This window comes from Paralichthys olivaceus, chromosome 20 (genome assembly GCF_024713975.1).
Source record: "Paralichthys olivaceus isolate ysfri-2021 chromosome 20, ASM2471397v2, whole genome shotgun sequence".
NCBI lineage: Eukaryota > Metazoa > Chordata > Actinopteri > Pleuronectiformes > Paralichthyidae > Paralichthys > Paralichthys olivaceus.
The window spans coordinates 16,363,036-16,380,108 of NC_091112.1; the positions used below are offsets into that span (position 1 = coordinate 16,363,036).

The following is a 17,073-nucleotide window of genomic DNA, read 5'->3' on the forward strand; positions in this document are numbered from 1 at the left end:
ATCTGAATTATCTGATTTGTTCTGCATCAGTGTTGCTCTCCTCGCTCTGGTCATCTGAACCGAAACTTTAAAGAAGAGCAAATGATTCGTACATATGTTGCATCTATTCTCAATGAAAACCAGACGGCTGGATAAATTAGTTCTTGCCTTTTTGTCCTTTCAGTTCATCATTGTATGCAGGGTGGTGAGCGTCATCCATTATCTTTATCACTTATCCTTTGAGGGTTGTGTGGTGGCTGATGATGTCACCACAACCATTTATGCTCCCATTCACACCTCAGGGCTATAAAGAGTCTCCAATTAACTTGAACTGCATGTCTGTAACTGTGGTACCCTGGGAAAACCCACATGCATTAACTTGGTCCCTGGTCTGCTGCAAGATCAAACCCAGAACTTTTTGATTTCAATCACTAGACTCAGTAGAGCGAATACCAAACAGCCCCCTTTGGAAAACCAAGATGAATTCACCAGATCAAAATTTTTATTTCAATCTGCACTAAATTGCACACACTCTAATTTTTTCATCAGTTTCCATGAATTACTCTCTGATAAATCATTGAGAAATAATGTTGCAATGTGAAAGATCTAGATCCACACCAACATTTTATGAGTTATTTCCTGACACATGCTTCATCCTTCCACCAAGTTTCGACGTAATGTGACTGATGGCTTTTGCGTTAATTTACAGAATAACAAACAAACTTAAGCGACTGAAAAACAAACAAAACAATGAACACAACCTCTTTGCGGAAGGTAATTATCTAAATTCTTTAGTTCTTGTGATGCATTTTCTTGAATATAAAGAGCTAGGTTCAATCACAGTCTTTTTTGTTATTTTTGCCCTGTTGAAGAAAATTTGAGGTTTTCTCCTTGTTCTCTTTGTTACCAATGGTTTCAGGGGCTACATAAAGTTCCCTGTATGTGGAACCAAAGTCCCTTTCACACCCGCTAAGCTCTCGTCTTCGGTGTGAAAGGGTCAGATCACAGTTACAGGAATTTATCAGCCGCAGCTCTGATTAGCAGTGATGTAAACCCGACATCTGGGTGGACACTCAGTTTCTCACCCACTTTTCACGCTTTGATGTCTTCCAGAGCAGAAACACTGTAAACACACCTGTTAATTGCCGGAGGTGTAAATGTCGATTTTTTTGTAAGAGCTGCTGTCAGAGCTCAGAGCCAGGAACATGAGTTGTGGAACTCTGCATTGTATTTCCTGTATTTGAAGCCGGCTGCAGTTCCGAAAGGTGGAGAGAGGGAGCGGCAGCGGTCCAAAAACACGTGTTATCATCAATATTTCAATCAGTACGGGCCGTCGAACACGTCTACACAGTGTTACAGTTGTTTGGCTCATGTAGTTTAGTCATTGTGAGCTCTGGAAAGCAGAGTAGTAAAAACAACAATTACAACAAAGCTACTTTAGCTCAATGAATAAAAACCCTGTGGCTGTGCTGAAATCATCATAAACAGGAAATGTTCTGTTTTTGCATTAGAATGACGGCTTTGGTTCTGTTTTGCACCAACATTTAGTAGCAGCTTCTGGCCTCTTATCAACATTTTTTTTCAACGTTTTCAAATGAGTGAATGACTTCAGATAACTTCTGTTTTAAACTATAGCAGGTTTATTTCTACTGCTACGAGGCTAATAGAGAGAGTTTGTTATTTTAAGAAAGAGTGAGCGGTTTTGATGTTTGGGAGGGAATTGATCATAAGAAAGACGTTTCTAAAAAGTGTTTAAAGAGTCAGAGCTGCCTTTGTAAAGTACTTCGGGACATTTTTATTTTTCACCATTACAAATGAATAGATTGTTGCATGTTCTCCTCCAGCAACATGGTTAACAACATATAACGCGTGTGTGTGTGCGCGTGTGTGTGTAACCTTTTGCTGCTGAGATTCCATCCCATTATCACCTGCCTACAGTTGGCATGCATGTGCTTCAAAGGGATGTTTCACACCCAGACTTTCACAGCGATCATTTAAATGAGAGTTTTCATTGCCAAATTTCATGCAAACACACTTCTATTATCTGCCATTGTCCCCGCAAAACGACAGTCCAGATGTTTTTGTGCAGATTTAAATAAGCCATTATCACAGGGAGGTGCAATTTTAATTCTGAGCTCCAACTCAGACCCGAGCCGGGTGAACTTGACGGCAGCGGTGGACAGCTGCCTCCTGTATTTTTCAACTCGCAGCTTGCCGTGCTAATGATGTGCAGTGGATGGTAATGCACCGAGGCATTGCACATGCCTCTGCCATGGCGTGAGAATGGATTCTCACTTTCAGATGATATAAAGCCACGTCGTGGATGTTTTACACTGTGAACTGTCATCCTGAAGAGTATGCATACCCTTCAGAGCCCCCTGTTTTTTTTTCTCACTTCACAGCCTTATTTGCTCATAGGTCTCAGGTCACGGGGATGACATTGACATCGCTGTCAAATTTTACTGTCAGACAATATACCCAGAGCTAGAGTACCAGTCTACAGCTCTAAGATAGAGGACACTGGAGGGAACAGTAATGTCTTACCTGACGTTTAAGCTGCTTGGTAATTTGGAAGCGACCCTGTTATTTCAGCGCACCCTTCCCTTTGCATTTTCACTCCTGTTGTTGTTGTCATTCCTTCTCTGGTTGCTTCGCTGAAGTAACGAGCCAGTGGGTGACAACACGCAGCAAAATATGGTTAACATGTTCCATGTGACACTTCAATTTCCTTTCTGTCAATCAGTGCAGCTGCTGTATCTCTCTTATTGCACCAAAAGACTGACAGTTCGTGATGGATCTAGGTCTTGTTAGCGGCAGAAATGTGTAAACACACAAGCATGCAAATGTGTGTGTGTGTGTGTATATATATATACACACACACACACACACACAGGTGGACATATATATATATATATATATATATATATATATATATATATGTGTGTAAACAAGACCTACATGCACCTGTTTGTACCATTTATGTGTACACACAGTCTATGAAAAACTCCATCTTAACACGTCATTTAAAGGTTCAGTGTGTAGAATTTAGTGACATCTACTGTTGAAGTTGCATGTTGCAGCTGAATACCCCTCACCTCACCCTCCCCTTCCAAACATGAAAGAGAACCTGTGGTACTCTTCACTTGTCATAAAAACTCAAAAGATGTTTAGTTTTTCCAGTCTGTACTACTGTACAAAACATGGCGCCTCTGTAGAGAGGACCCCCTCGATGTAAATATAAAGTATATAAATTCTGGGTAAAGCCCATTCTTGGGTAAAGAAAACACAAACAAATTTGTACAATTGAGGTGATGACACACCAGTAAAAATCACAAGGATTATTTTATATTCATTTCTGCCAATAGATACCTTTGACCTAAATCATACACACTGAAACCTTTTAGTTATTCATTTCTGAAACAAGTGAAAAACACCCACCTTTATAGAGCGTTACAATGACCGCCCACTATTAGAACGGCTCTCGTTGCAGAAGTCAATTTCCCTTCATTTTTCTGCATTGATGTTTCAGAAAATCCTTATTGGAAAAAGGAAAAAAAGGCAAAGGTATAAAACTGTGCTCAAAATTCTTTTAAATGGTGAATGGTCTGGCTTTAAAGTACAGATTTACATTCTCCCATTCACACACACATTCATACAGTGCATCTACGAACAGCCCCTTACTCTATGAGAAGGGGCAATTTGGGTGACATTAATCTTGATGTTGACATAGTGTTGCAATTTGTTGATGGTTATATCATGTATTTATATATATATATATATATATATATATAGCTTTTCATATGGTATAGTAAACTCTGTACTAACCCTGAACAATCGGATCATGGCCGATCAAAGTCGACATGATTTTTGCTGTTGTGGTAAACATTTCCATGGTTACAGTGATCTGCACCAAGACTTAGATACAATACTGCAGCTATTAATCAAGATCTCTATTCAGAAAATTAATTGGATTTTTGGAACCATGCTGTTGAGCTCTATAGAGACAAAGCTATATCTTGAAATAAAGCGAGCCGCACAGACACCGAGGATTGAACAAAATATTCCCTAAATCTAGCTGTGTAGTAATTTCTTCCAGGATTAAATTTTTTTTGTAGCATGCAAAAGAGCAGCCCTCATGATTTGTGTCAACATGGGTGTTTCTGAGGGAATGTGGAATTCCCTGAAAATGGATTTTGTTTACAGTAAATCCTGTGCAATCTGGGCACAGAGGTGACGGCTCCTGGGTCCACCTGTGCGCCTGCGGTGGCCTCGGAGAGATTGTCATAAAAATGGGGCGTCCTGGGGAGATAGCCGGCGGCATTGCTGAGTCGACAACCATGCTGTGTCCTCGAGTAGTCCATTAGCTCTACCTTCCCCTTTTCTCCACAGGATCCCCACAGCACTAAATGAAGGCAGGCATATTTTCATCTTCCTGACAGCCTGGCTGCAGGTGCAACCATGGGAGATGGAGGTCTGTGTCAGCCGGCACATTCTGCCACATTTCTGCTGGCACGATTGGCCCAGATGCTGATGCACAGACCACTATATCATTTATACTCGACTTTTCTTTTCTTGTTGCTTTTTCAGAGCCGCAGATTTCATTGCAGTGGGGAAAAGGAAGCTGTGGTCACCATATATATCCTACAGTGAATTTTCCACTATAGAACATGCATTTTCTAGAAGAATGACATTGCTGAACACCTTGACGGTTTTATTTCTTAGATGTTGAAGTGCTCTGGAGGCAGAAATGATGTAATTTGTTCTCTTAAAATTCAACTGGAATTGCCAGGAACCACAATTCGTCTTCCTCAGTGCCATTACCACGGGCTAATTTAAAAAGTCAAGAGGGTTATAATTTATTTAAGAGTTTCTACAAGCCGAAATGAAAGACATAACCATCTGACTGCTGACTTGTCAAAGTTAACTTTAATTTAGTTAATCTCCCGATTTCAAATGAGCTGTACCAGCCCACAGCTACAGTATCCAGGCAACATCAAGAGAAGCAGGGGTGTAGAGGAAGTTGCCACACTTGTGCACATGTCCACAAACCACCCACAGTGTGACTGTTGAAGTCTTAGTAATTGTCTAACCCCGGAACATAACAACAGCAACGCAGCACATCCCTGTTGAACACTGGAAACACGAGCGTTTGATAAAACACAATGCAGCCACGCAGAAAGTCCATCCACTGCTCCTTAGCTGCTGCTCGCAAACTCTTCATGAGAGTTTCAGTGATCCACACTCACTTTTTGGATGACTTGACATCAATTCATGCTATTAATCCAGGAGCTAAATCAATTATTCAATCAGTGTTTTGATAATGACAGTGTTGGCGAGATAAAATCTGCATCCCATGCTCCACTTGTTGATGTAGACCATAGGGTTCAGTTAAAAACTCAACAAAATACAAGTAATTGAGCTGTTGAGTTTTGTCAGATATTATTTAAGCTCGTTTATGGTCAGCAGATTGCTGTGATTTTTTGTTACCGCCCAAAGCTTAAACTGAAATTATATTTCTGCAAAAATACAAGTCTCAGAGGAGCTTTGCAGAAAGGGTTATTCGAGGTTGAGCTGAGGCTTATGTCTCAGAATTATCTACGCTTTCTGTGGCCCTGTATGTCAAGCAAACTGAATGGTAGATCCAGTTTTTATTCTTATGAGGTAGCCCATCAAACTAACACATTCTTATAAGTAGAAGTTGCTATGACTAACACATTAGCAACAGGAGAATTCAACTCCGGTCATCTAGTAAATCAAAGTCCAGTATTCACAGTGCTTTTACCAGGCCTCGGGCAAAAAGGAAGTACAACTCGAACAGGTGGCAAAGAGAGGTCACACAATCGAAGAGATTTGCAAATGTTTCATATTTGTCAATAAGTTGTACAGATGACTAGAGACCCAACAAACCGTTCCGTCTTTTGAGAAGTTAACTTTGCCATATAAAGCCTTGGGTTCTACTGTAGCATGCAACGTTAGCTCCAGCACCAGCAGCAGTCTCTCCTGTCTGCGTGACCTGATCTTACAACAGAACGCTCGAGAAAGAAGCAAGGACATAGCAAGTGGAGTTTCATATTGTATATCAAAACACGATACCGGTTAGAAAATACACATTTCCAAACCCGATGAAAGTGGAAGACTCCAGTGATAAACTCCCAGGATGGAAACATTTTTCAAAAACAGTCCTGCCTCAGCTCGATGCAGAACGCAGAGGACAAGTTTAAGAGCAGCGTTACACACTTCCTGAGATGTAGTGCAGAGCCTGGCAGGAGCATAATGAGCATAAATGTCCATATTGGTTTTAGAGAGCATTAAATAAAAAGAAGATTGAAGCTGAATACCACCCGATATAAAATTAAAGCAATTCTTTTGCATAGATGTTCACTTGGATTCAAGAATGGAGTGATTAGATGTTGTTGGACTCAGCTCCAGTTCAATTTAACACAAACGATAAGACATGATCACAGAGGGACCACCTTTCAAACACAAGTGGTCAACGAGCTTTTGCTTCAGAAGAAACTTAAAGCTTTGTTCATGCTAATAAGGAAATGTTGCAAAACAAACTTTTCCCTTGGGGTTTGGGGCCTCTCTTACACAAACAAACTTGTAATCACTAAAAAAGAGATTTTTACATATGCCTCGCTAAGTGCATATTTTCAAAAACTCTGATTCCTGTGTATCTGAGTGTACATGTAAAGACGGATATTGAGAAAAAGAATGACATCACAGCTTAATGTTGGTCTGTGTAATGAACATGCAACACAAAGGCTGAAGCAAAGAGAAATGTACATTTTTTAAAGATGTTTACTAACTAGCTTCTCTGATATCTAGCTGCAGTCTGTTCCATGACTTCCGAGCGTAATTTACAAAAGCTGCATCTCCGATTTTCTTTCGTCTGCTGCTGGGAACCTCTAATAGACTTGTTATAGATCATCTCAGTGTTCTAGAGGGGACATAGTTAACTAGAGAGTCAGCTATGTATCTCGGCCCTAGCTCATTCACAGCCTTGAAAGAAGGGGGTTCTTACAGTCAGTCCTGTGTCACATGCAACCATTCTGAAAAAAATTCAGTTTGTCCTTCACACTGCCAGCTCACCAAAACCTGCAAATGAATCCTACCACAGAACACCAGCTACACCTGGAGTATTGAATGTGCTGCTCGACGTTTCAGATGCTCGGGGAGAAGCTCTCCGTGGTGTGGAGGAGTTGGTGCATCCGCTCGTTCTCTTGCCATCGTGGCCTTTACGAAACGAACCACCCACTCAAATTAGAGACGCATCGAAATGTGCAACATTCGCCAAATAAATCACCAAGTGAGAAGGTGAGAGGAAAACTATGTGCACATTCATGTGCATACATTCACACTTCTCTGCCATGTTTAAACTAACAGAGACAAAACGCTCAGTGCTTCTGCTATAACTCACCATTTCTTCTCCCAGAAGAGCTCTCATGAAAACGTGTTAATTATCTTTCCTGTAATGCTTCTCCCTCCACACTTCTTACAAACAAAGTTTTGTGCAGTTGTGAACACAGTTCTGAGGGAACCTTTGAACAACATGGACTCAGATTCACTGAAGTACATCCATAGAGTCTGTACAGGTATGGCTTTTACCCTCCTGCCCCATCTCCTTTGCATGGCTCAGTTACAGCTTTAAATTTCTTCATCCTGATATTGTTTGGAGTCATTGCAAACTCAGTGCAGGATGCAGGTGCAGAGAGCCAAAGTGTCATTCCCTCCGGTGTGTGGTCGATAATGAGACTGGGGGAGCGGCATGAACTCCTTTTCATTTTCTTAATCTCTCCCCACAGGCCAGTCCAGTAACACTGAGCCATTATTTTCCATCAGTCCGCTCGCTACTTGATCACACATATCACCTCCTATGGGGTAGGATAAAGAATGGATGGAAAATCCACTGCACAAATGAAAAACGCTCCGTAATTCAATATCTTTAATAAAGATGGTGAACAAATCTCCTTGTTAAGCCCCGAGTTGAATGATTAATGGCAGACTTCTTTGCAACTTCAAGCCTACAAGCAACTAGTGACCTGAGGCTACCAGACCATCAAGGTTTAAGTGGCCGCAGGAGAAGCATACCCTCTGTTTCAGGCTGTGGCCAAGCAGAAAGAGCCTCACAAAGGTGCATATTCACTTTAATCGCTTTTTTGCCTCATTTTCTTCCCGTTGATCTTGTCACCAAGCCAGCTCCCCATCGTTGCCCTCTGCAGTCTCCTCTTTCATAAAATCCCCGGTTTGATGTGCTTCCCGGGGATGTGGTAAGTTCTTGGCAGAGCACGCTGGGTGACTCAGCCACACGCGGATTCAGCAGGCCGACACTATCGCGCCTACAGCATGGGCCCGAAGCGAGGCTAAGCACTCGCAATTGATTTAATCACTTTGAATAGGAGAGGAATGTAGGGGAGCTCCGTGCATGTCTCCCCCTTGCTTTTAAAAGCTTGGCCCCGCATAGATGCTTAATCAGATACAGTATCATGACCTACTGGACACTGTGCTATCTGGGGATATTTTAAAAAAGGAACTGCAGATTAATCAGTCAATAATGCTCGCTGTGTTGTGTTGCCACGGAAATACAGAGAAGGCGAGTCATGCAGGTGAAAATGGATGATGAGGAGTTGGATGTTATGGTCCGATCATAAGCAAACTGTCACAATACTAAGTGGATTGACCTTTTGTCTATTTTGTGAAATATTATAAAAAAAACATTTGTTGAGTAATGTTTTAGTTGAGTCTCAGGAAATCAGGCAAAGACATCTTGATATATTATAACATGTTAAAGCATTATTATAGTATATGATATTTCTTTTTATAAAATCAAACTATATGAACCACAACAGTCTGCCTTTGGTTCTCAGTCACTGCTCTTGGCCGCAGCAGACAAACTACCAGCTCAGCACCAAACAGACACAGTTAGCAACAAGCTGGTGTATCGGAGCATTTAGCTGCTTTAAGATATTAAGCTAAGCTGACTGAGCTAAAAGAGAGCAAACATCGGACTTAGATTCTTCAGGAGAAACCAGCCTTCTTAAATGAATGCTACTGTTGCTGGACATTCGATGTAATGTTCACTTTAGCAGCTTTAAAGGTGGTGCCCCCAAATTGGTTGTTGCAGGTTTAAAGTAGTTCATCAAGAACAAATTCTAGACATGTTCTGTTTCTCCACCTTCAAGTGTGAGTTCTTCTTCTTCTGCATCCTCTCTTTTTTCTGTCATGGTGAATTGAATGTCTTTTGGCCTTGTGCCGTTTGGTCTGATGAGAAGAGCAATTTGACATCACTTGAGGCGCTGAAGACTTGGATCCTGCATTTTCACAATTTTCTGCCATGTTACAGCAGACTGTTCCACCAAGCAAAAAGAAAATCCTCACTGAAAATGGACGGATGAATTTGCGAAAAGTGGTATAAAACTGAAATTAGCACGGTTCTTAAAGCACCCTAAAATCTGCAGAGGGTAGAAGCTGAGGTGGAAGAATGTGTCCGACGGACTTTGACAGTCCGCTGTTCTGCTCCTGTCTCCTGCAAACAGATGTTACCTTCTGACCACACCACAGTGGTGTCAGATCAGGATGTGGACTTAAAAATGATTATATTCGCCAAAGAGGTTGTGTTCTCCTCTGTATCTGTTTGTTAGTGAGCAGGATTACATAAAATGACTCCAATTTGGGAACGAGTGGGGTGTGCATGAACCCATTCAATGTCTGTGTGAATCCAGATTAGGGGGCAGAGCCAGGATTTCTTTTCTTAATAACATTTTTGAATAGGGCACAGTTTTGTTTGATTTCTTAATAAGAAGAAAATAATTGGATGGGTATTGATTTTAAAAATCTGGCGTATTTGGGGGACTCTTTATGATTGTGTTCAGTGCAGATTCAAATAAAAATACGGATCTAGTGAAATAAAGTGTGGTTTTATAAGGGCACTGTTGGACCTTGGTGGAGGTATGCACTCTACTAACATGGGCATCAAATCAGAAAACACCAGTAACTCCAGTAATCAAAGAAACAACCACAGTTAACATGGAAATGTGGGTTAACTATCAGTGACTCAGCATTAACTCTCTGTAATTGTATTAGTTACAGTCCAATGTGAGGATTCACAATTAGCCGTGATGATTGCACTGTAGACTGAACACTGTAGCCATTTAAAGTATTGTTTATGAAAATGGTCAATTCCAATTACCCTGCTGTTATTCCACTGATGTGAATTACTTTCAGCCATAATTGTTTCATCTATAATTTTATTGCTCTTTTGCCTCAAGGCACACTTTTAGAGAATCTAAGGGATTAGCTATTAGCTAAACCTTGTTTTTTTCCATGAGAATTATTACACATTTAAATATTAGGTTACCTCTAAAACAAGCCCTGCTGTCAAGTAATTCATTTATTATATAAAAAAAGTTGTCTTACAATCGCTGTGATTTAATTGTGCTTACTGTAATTTATTACTCTCAAACTAAGCACAGCAAAGAGGGACTTGTTCGTTTCAAATCTTGTTCGTTTCAAATCTTGTAAAGTAGTTGAAAAAATGTCAAGGGCCTCTCCGAGGACCCACTTTGTTGCTGTGAAACACGCCGATGGTCCCTTGACATAGACACTGTGAGGAAAAGACGTGAAAGTGCAAGTGTGTGTGTCTGGCAGTGTTCAGCGCTGCTCTGCTTTTGCACATTCCCATTTCTCATTATTTATTTAGTCGGAGAACACTCTTAAGCAGCGTGACCTTTTAGCACAGACCTGATTGAGGCGACCCGTCTTGCTACCAGAAATGCTTCCTTCATATCAGGGGAGGCAACGATGATCCTTGGTGTCACAACCTCTAAAACCACATGTCAAGCCGCAGCCGAGGAGTCACTACACGCATCGCTGCTCTGCAAATGACAATGAGATGGGAAATATGTATGAAAACAATATGGGCCTTTTTCCCGGCAATTAGTCTTGACTGAATCGATGACCAGCTGGATTGTCTTGTTTTTCAGCCTTGCTCTCTGCTAGCAGATAATACTGGTGCTGGTGGATGAGTCATTTCTGTGAATATGATATCAGATTTGTTTAGAAAATATCTTTTTGCAGGGATCTCTTGAATCCACTGCTTTGTGGTGGAAATGCAGTCTCTCAGATTAAGTGGCTCAGCTGCATGTTCACCTCCATCTTTGGAGACATTTCAATGACGATACAGGCTGAGACATTGTTAAGAGGGGAGGGGTGGCGGTGTCCGTTTACCCAGGAGAGGGCCGGTGTAATCCATCAGCCGGGCTGCTGCCCGTTCAGCACAGCCGGCCCCAGCTGCCTACTGCTAACCACCCCTCCACCTCGCTCCCCGACTGCCCTCCCCCACCCCTCTATCAACATCTCTCTTTTTTGTCATTCTCTGCCTCCCTATAGGTCTCCTGCTGGCAGCAGCACACTCTGAAAGCTTCGCTAGACTTTAGAAGTCATCCAACTTGATCATTTGCAGCTGACATGACCTCAAAGAGAGGCAGAAAATATACACAAATTCCATATTGAACTCTGGTTTGCAGTGGCTCTAGATTTAAGCCCGATCTTATGACTATTCTTTTCTGTTTGTTCTCTTTTTTTTGTTAGGGGGCAGGGATAAAAAGGTTTTTGTGTGAAATAATCACTTTCTTAATGATATGATTGGGTAAGATTTGGATCAGGATCAAACTGATAACCCATCTAGTTATTTTTCCATGTGTGGTCTAGGTTTTACAGCACTAAATAACCTGCATTGTTATTCCTAATGTCAATTAACTGCATTGTAAACAGTGTAATGAATGAGTTGTGAGATGTCCCCTCTATGCCCTTCTCAGCGATAGAAATCTTGTGTGCTCACTCACAATTATGAAGGGAACAGAACAAGTAGCCCAAGACTACGGTTCCCTTCACTCAACCCTTTAAAAGAATTGTGTCTTTCATGAATGACAAATCACTAAAATAGAAATCTTGCATTTTCGTGTCTGTCAACAAATCTCACAAACAGACCAAAAAAAGGTCTCCTTGTAGCAGCCTCCCTGCCAACAGCACTCAGCTTGTCTGTAAATGAGTTTTGACTAAAAATGTAAATTTTACTGAATGAGTCAGTCACTATAAGTGAAATTATAGTTTGTTACATTTGTACGTGATAAAAAGGCTGAGTATTGAACTTTTTAGCAAACAGTAACCCCTCTTTGGAATACTGAATCTCTTGGGGTTCACTTCTACTGCCTAGCTTTGCCATTACCAACTCTAACTAGCAACGCAATAACCAGGCCAACACACTGGGGACAATATAACACCACATAGACTGCATATAAGGATAGACAATATGACAGCTCTCCAAAGGGAAGCCAAAGCTTCTCAATTGCTCATTTCTATATAGTGTGAGGGAGTGGAGATCTTTATATACAGCCATACCATGATAATACTTAAAATCACTATTGTTATTGATGAATAGCCTAAGGAGTACTCTGAGTTAATTATCTGTATTTGACAGTAATATTGTACATTACTTTACATTTAAAAGATAAAGTAAAGTACATTGAGTTACTGAATAATTTGTAGTAATCCCACCCTTGAATTAATGATTCATTGGTTTTATGTTTAGTTTCCTAATCCATCACCTCAGATTAAACCCACCTGTTCTCTCTCCTCGGATTTTATCCCTTTGGTTTCCTGTCCTGGAGATGGCCTCCAACGTCTGCTCTTCCAGTTAAATTTAGCATCTGCGTGCCATTCTTAGTTTCAGAGTGAAAGCTGCAGGGAAAAAGTAAAAGTGAACAATGCTTTCAGTGTGTATGCCTGGAAACAGGAGAGCTGCATGTATCAATTTCTTGTCCATTCAAAGATATCACTTACTGTAACTCAATACGCCGTCATGGGACACTGAGTAGGCGCTCAGGTACTTTTCACTGTTGTCCAAACTGTGTCCAAGGCAGTGAGGAGCACGTATAAGATGTAATGTAATATTCTCGATGATATATCAGCTGAAATGACTCCCTCCATAAAATGCTGTGAGGAAAAAAATTGAGACGGCTACAAGTTAAGAGGTGATCATACACATAATTAAATGTACTCGCATGATTCACAACTTCAGACAAAATCTTCATCTTGAGTAATTTGTCCCTGCGTCTCCGCTGAGGTCAAGGCTCTCGCAGACAAATGATGTGTGAGTGAAAAATATCCCGAACAAGTCAACTTATTATGAAGAAATATGAGGGCCACGAGAAGTGATCACACTTGCCGTATTAATATTTGATCACTGTGAAATCATTTTAATCTCCTTTTGTAATTAAACTTTTGACAGTTGTGTAATGGAGGGTCGGCAAAAGAAATGGAAAATATCGCATAATTATTTAATTAGTTCCCAAACTCATTAGAGAGTTGTACGTCACCTATCAATCTGATCACTTCCCTAATGGGGTGACACGGTCGGCCATTGTTACACAGAGGAAGTAAAGATATACTGTTTTCATGTCTTTTATGTGTCGAAGTTAAATATGTATAAATAAATAATTGCTTATAGGCAGAAAAAGAGAATGATAGATGCATACTCAATAACCAGCTTGATCTCTTCCTCCTCTTCCTCTGCTCGATCCTGAAGCAGCCTCAGTGGGGACAACCTGTCACGGTGCAACCGAAGAGGAAATGGAGTGTATTCAGCTAACACAAAATAGAGCTGTTGTTTTTTTATCCCGGTCTCTGCGGAGCCGAGTTCACGGTCAAAACATTCAGTTTCTGCGCAGCATCTATAAACTGTAAGCCTGAGATTTGTCCTGCTGTGAATCCAGGAGCTCAGATCATGACAGATCCCCCACTTATCAGCAATGACATTTTTACATTTTCAGCCGATGCCTTCATCCGGAGTGACTTCCACCGTCCCGATAACAGAACTATTCGCAAGCAACCAAAATGCTTTGGAGCCGTAGTGGCCTTAAAATATTAACGTGACCAAAGGAGGATCATGTAAGTGCAAAGTGAGGGAACAAGGAAGAGAAATAAATTAAGAGATTGTTCCCACTCACGAGGTATGTCATCTGTGCAGCTGGACAGTACTGCGTCTCTCTTCTCTCTTCAGAGGCTTCGGAGACTCATTAGATCCTCTCTCATAACTGTTAAAACTGTCATGGTTCGTTCGCCGAGCTGGAATCTTTTTCGGCATTTGGGCCTTTAGACCGTGCTTTAAAATGGCTGACCCCAGCCGAGTGGGGACACTTCCCTCTTCCAGCTCATGTCTTACTTTGCCCCCTTGTTATTGTCTTCAACTCCACAGCAGCATTTTACTTGAGAAGGTCACAGTTAAACACAGGAAGTGGCATTTCGTTACCTCCACCATGGAGGTTATGTTTTCAGCTGTTTGTTAAGAGATTAATACAGAACTTGGTGGAAGGATGGAACCCATTCGATTTTCAAATGGATCCAGACAAAGGGGCAGATAAAGAATTTCATTTTCCTACATAAATAGTTTGAGATTGGGCGTTGTTTTTACATTATTACATATTTTGTTCTAGATGAGAGCATATTTAGTGAACTGATATCTATGAGTGTGTGCAATTGGGTTCTTTGGCAGAAGTGTATAGTCTTTAAGTGCCATTCTTCACAACCAATTACATATGAGATGCTCTTATCTTTAATGGGGCTGAAGTCTCAATGTTGCAAGGTGTTAAGAGAATGTGAGCAGGGACATTGGAGTTGAGGTCACAGCTAGCGTCATCAGCCATGTCTTTGTTCTTTACTTGTTCTTTATACTCACTTTGGAAGTGGCGCGTCAAAGTTTGAAGGACAAAGCTACATTTGACCTTAATATGGATTTTTACAAAAACAAGTAAATGCACTTAATCGAAGAAACACCACTTTCCGAAATAATCTTGGATCGAGAAAAGTCAATTGAATTAACCGTTTCCACATCTAGAGGAGAATAATGAAAAGAAGAGGCTGACACTGACACAACCTAGTTTTTTCACTGCAAATCAGTTGACGGAAATAATAGATTAATATTTTATTTTCCTGTCTTTTTGTAACATTTCAAAAGCTTGCTTTAAACCTACTTTACAGTTATATGGATAAGGAGTCAGCAGGGACACTTTTAAGATTTTCCTATGTAAGTGCATTTATTTTACATCCTAATGAACAGACAGCATCAAATGGCCTTTTTACTAAAGGTGTTGATATTTCAAAGCACTTAAATAAAGCTTCACATCTTGTGTAATTGTGTCTCTTTATAACCTTCCTCTGATATGGTCCTTTATATTTTATGTCTTTCATTTGTGAAAAATAAGTGCTATTTCTTATTTTCCTTGTTTCTTATAGACTAACGACGATAACAATATGTGCCCTCCAGTTGGGCATCTTGTTTTACACTTTGAAAAATACAAATCATTGACAAAAATGTAACTTTATAATCACAAATTTGTGTTTAATGTTCTACTAAGTCGTTCTCATTTTCTCAGGGTAAAAAAAAACATGCGTGAAACATTGATTTGAGGTGTCCGCTCTCAGCAACGTGTGCAGGTGTTAAACACATACGTCCGCCTGCCTGCTGAGAGCCGCATGCACCTTTAGGGACGGTGCACGGCTGCGGCAGAGACTGTGACCAGGTCTGTCTGCCTTGGAGGACAGTAAAGGCTTAATGGATGTTTTGACTGCCCACTGATGCAGTGGGATTTCTCCTGGTGTTGCCGGTGGTTACACAAAGCTCAGGCACAGGTAATTAAAGGGAAATGAGGCTAGTTTTGACTGTTATTCACTTATTGAACTGTATGTACTTAAATACTTCGTTTACTCTTTAGATCCTGATATGAAGGTAGTCTGGTATATAGTTTGGTGGTGTGTAGTATTGACTAATGATGGTGATGATGCTGAAGAGGATTTCCAATCTTTGACCAGAAGCTTCCTTCCTACCACAGGGGCAGTCTGGGTCCAATCGGCCAGTGCAGGATTTAAATAGTTAGGGGTCACTTGAAAATATAGACTGGGGGAGTAAAGTATATTTCTTGACATAGTATTATTTTCTTTTGATTTCAGGCATTTAATGTAAAAACAAAACCATCAGGGGCAGTTTATCAAGCAAAGACCCATGTGTGGCCCTTCCCCTTTTCACAATCATAGCTGCTGAACAGGAACTATTTGGAGGCAATGTGTCCAGCACTACTGGTCTTCAGGGAAGCGAACTGGAGGAGGGGTGAAGATTTAAGGTCATGGTGAAGGGATATTGAGTACTCACCCAGGCAGCAGGTCACTCGAGTGGTTGTCGGCTCAGGCTGGTTTGGATGATGACATCAATCTGTGTTGAAATAGGAGTAGGCGGGTACATAATCTAAAACGGAGTGATCACATCCAGTAGAGAACATCTCAATAAAGAATTTGACATATTTGTTCCATAATTGAAAAGTTAGTGTACGACTGTATCCCCACTGATTTAGTAACTTCGCCTGCTCTTCTCTACTGTATTTTCTGCCCTGTTGTTGTGTTGTGTTCGTTCTTCTGTACATCAAACTGTTGGGTTTTGTTGTTTTATAGTGCTCTGCTGTTTTAATCTAGTTTGCACTTCTATATTTTACACTGTTCTGTGGTACAAGTCCCACTGTTCTCTTCTTTACTCTGTTGTAGGAGTTCCACCCGTTCTCTCTGTTTCTATTGTACCGTTCAGCTGGTCGCCCTGTCCTATCCTTCTGTCTTCAGTCCTACTAGCATTGTTATCCTCTGTGCTGCTCTGTTCTGTCCTATTCTTACCTGTAAGAGTATCTTGTCCACACTGCCACAGATTCGCTGCTCTCACTGGTGCTGCTCAGGGCGCTCTGTGATGGCGGTGTAATTGCTAGTGCTGGAGGCTGAGCTGGAGAGGTTGGACTCTGGGCGGGGGTCTGGGCTTGTGGTGGTCTGCTGCTGTATGTCAGTGTCACCTCTGACACTTTCCTCCCCACACTGTAGCTATGTCACTGCAACCGGCGCTGGCAGTTATGGTAGAAGTTGTAGAAGGTGCAATGGTGCACTTCAGGCTGAGACAGCAGTAAGTCTGTTGGACGGTCAGCTCCGCTTCTTTAACTGACGTTACACCTGTAGAAATGTCAACTAGCTGTTCTACTGTGGAACCTCGGTTTTATCAGACACTGT

General features: G+C 41.1%; 1 protein-coding gene and 2 long non-coding RNA genes across 4 annotated transcripts in view; 1 reads left to right on the top strand and 2 right to left on the bottom strand.

Moving 5' to 3' along the window:
- Positions 1-17,073, top strand: part of khdrbs3 (KH domain containing, RNA binding, signal transduction associated 3) — a 112,228-nt gene that overhangs the window by 18,030 nt on the left and 77,125 nt on the right. The gene's annotated exons all lie outside the window — the stretch shown is intronic.
- On the bottom strand, positions 2,529-13,107 carry LOC138405832 (uncharacterized). The gene is made up of 4 exons (XR_011239500.1): positions 12,820-13,107; positions 12,601-12,717; positions 3,418-3,514; positions 2,529-2,633 (listed from the first exon to the last, which is right to left on the bottom strand). It is a non-coding gene; the product is annotated as an uncharacterized lncRNA (long non-coding RNA).
- LOC138405835 (uncharacterized) lies at positions 13,515-17,064 on the bottom strand. The gene is made up of 3 exons (XR_011239502.1): positions 16,693-17,064; positions 16,184-16,243; positions 13,515-13,583 (listed from the first exon to the last, which is right to left on the bottom strand). It is a non-coding gene; the product is annotated as an uncharacterized lncRNA (long non-coding RNA).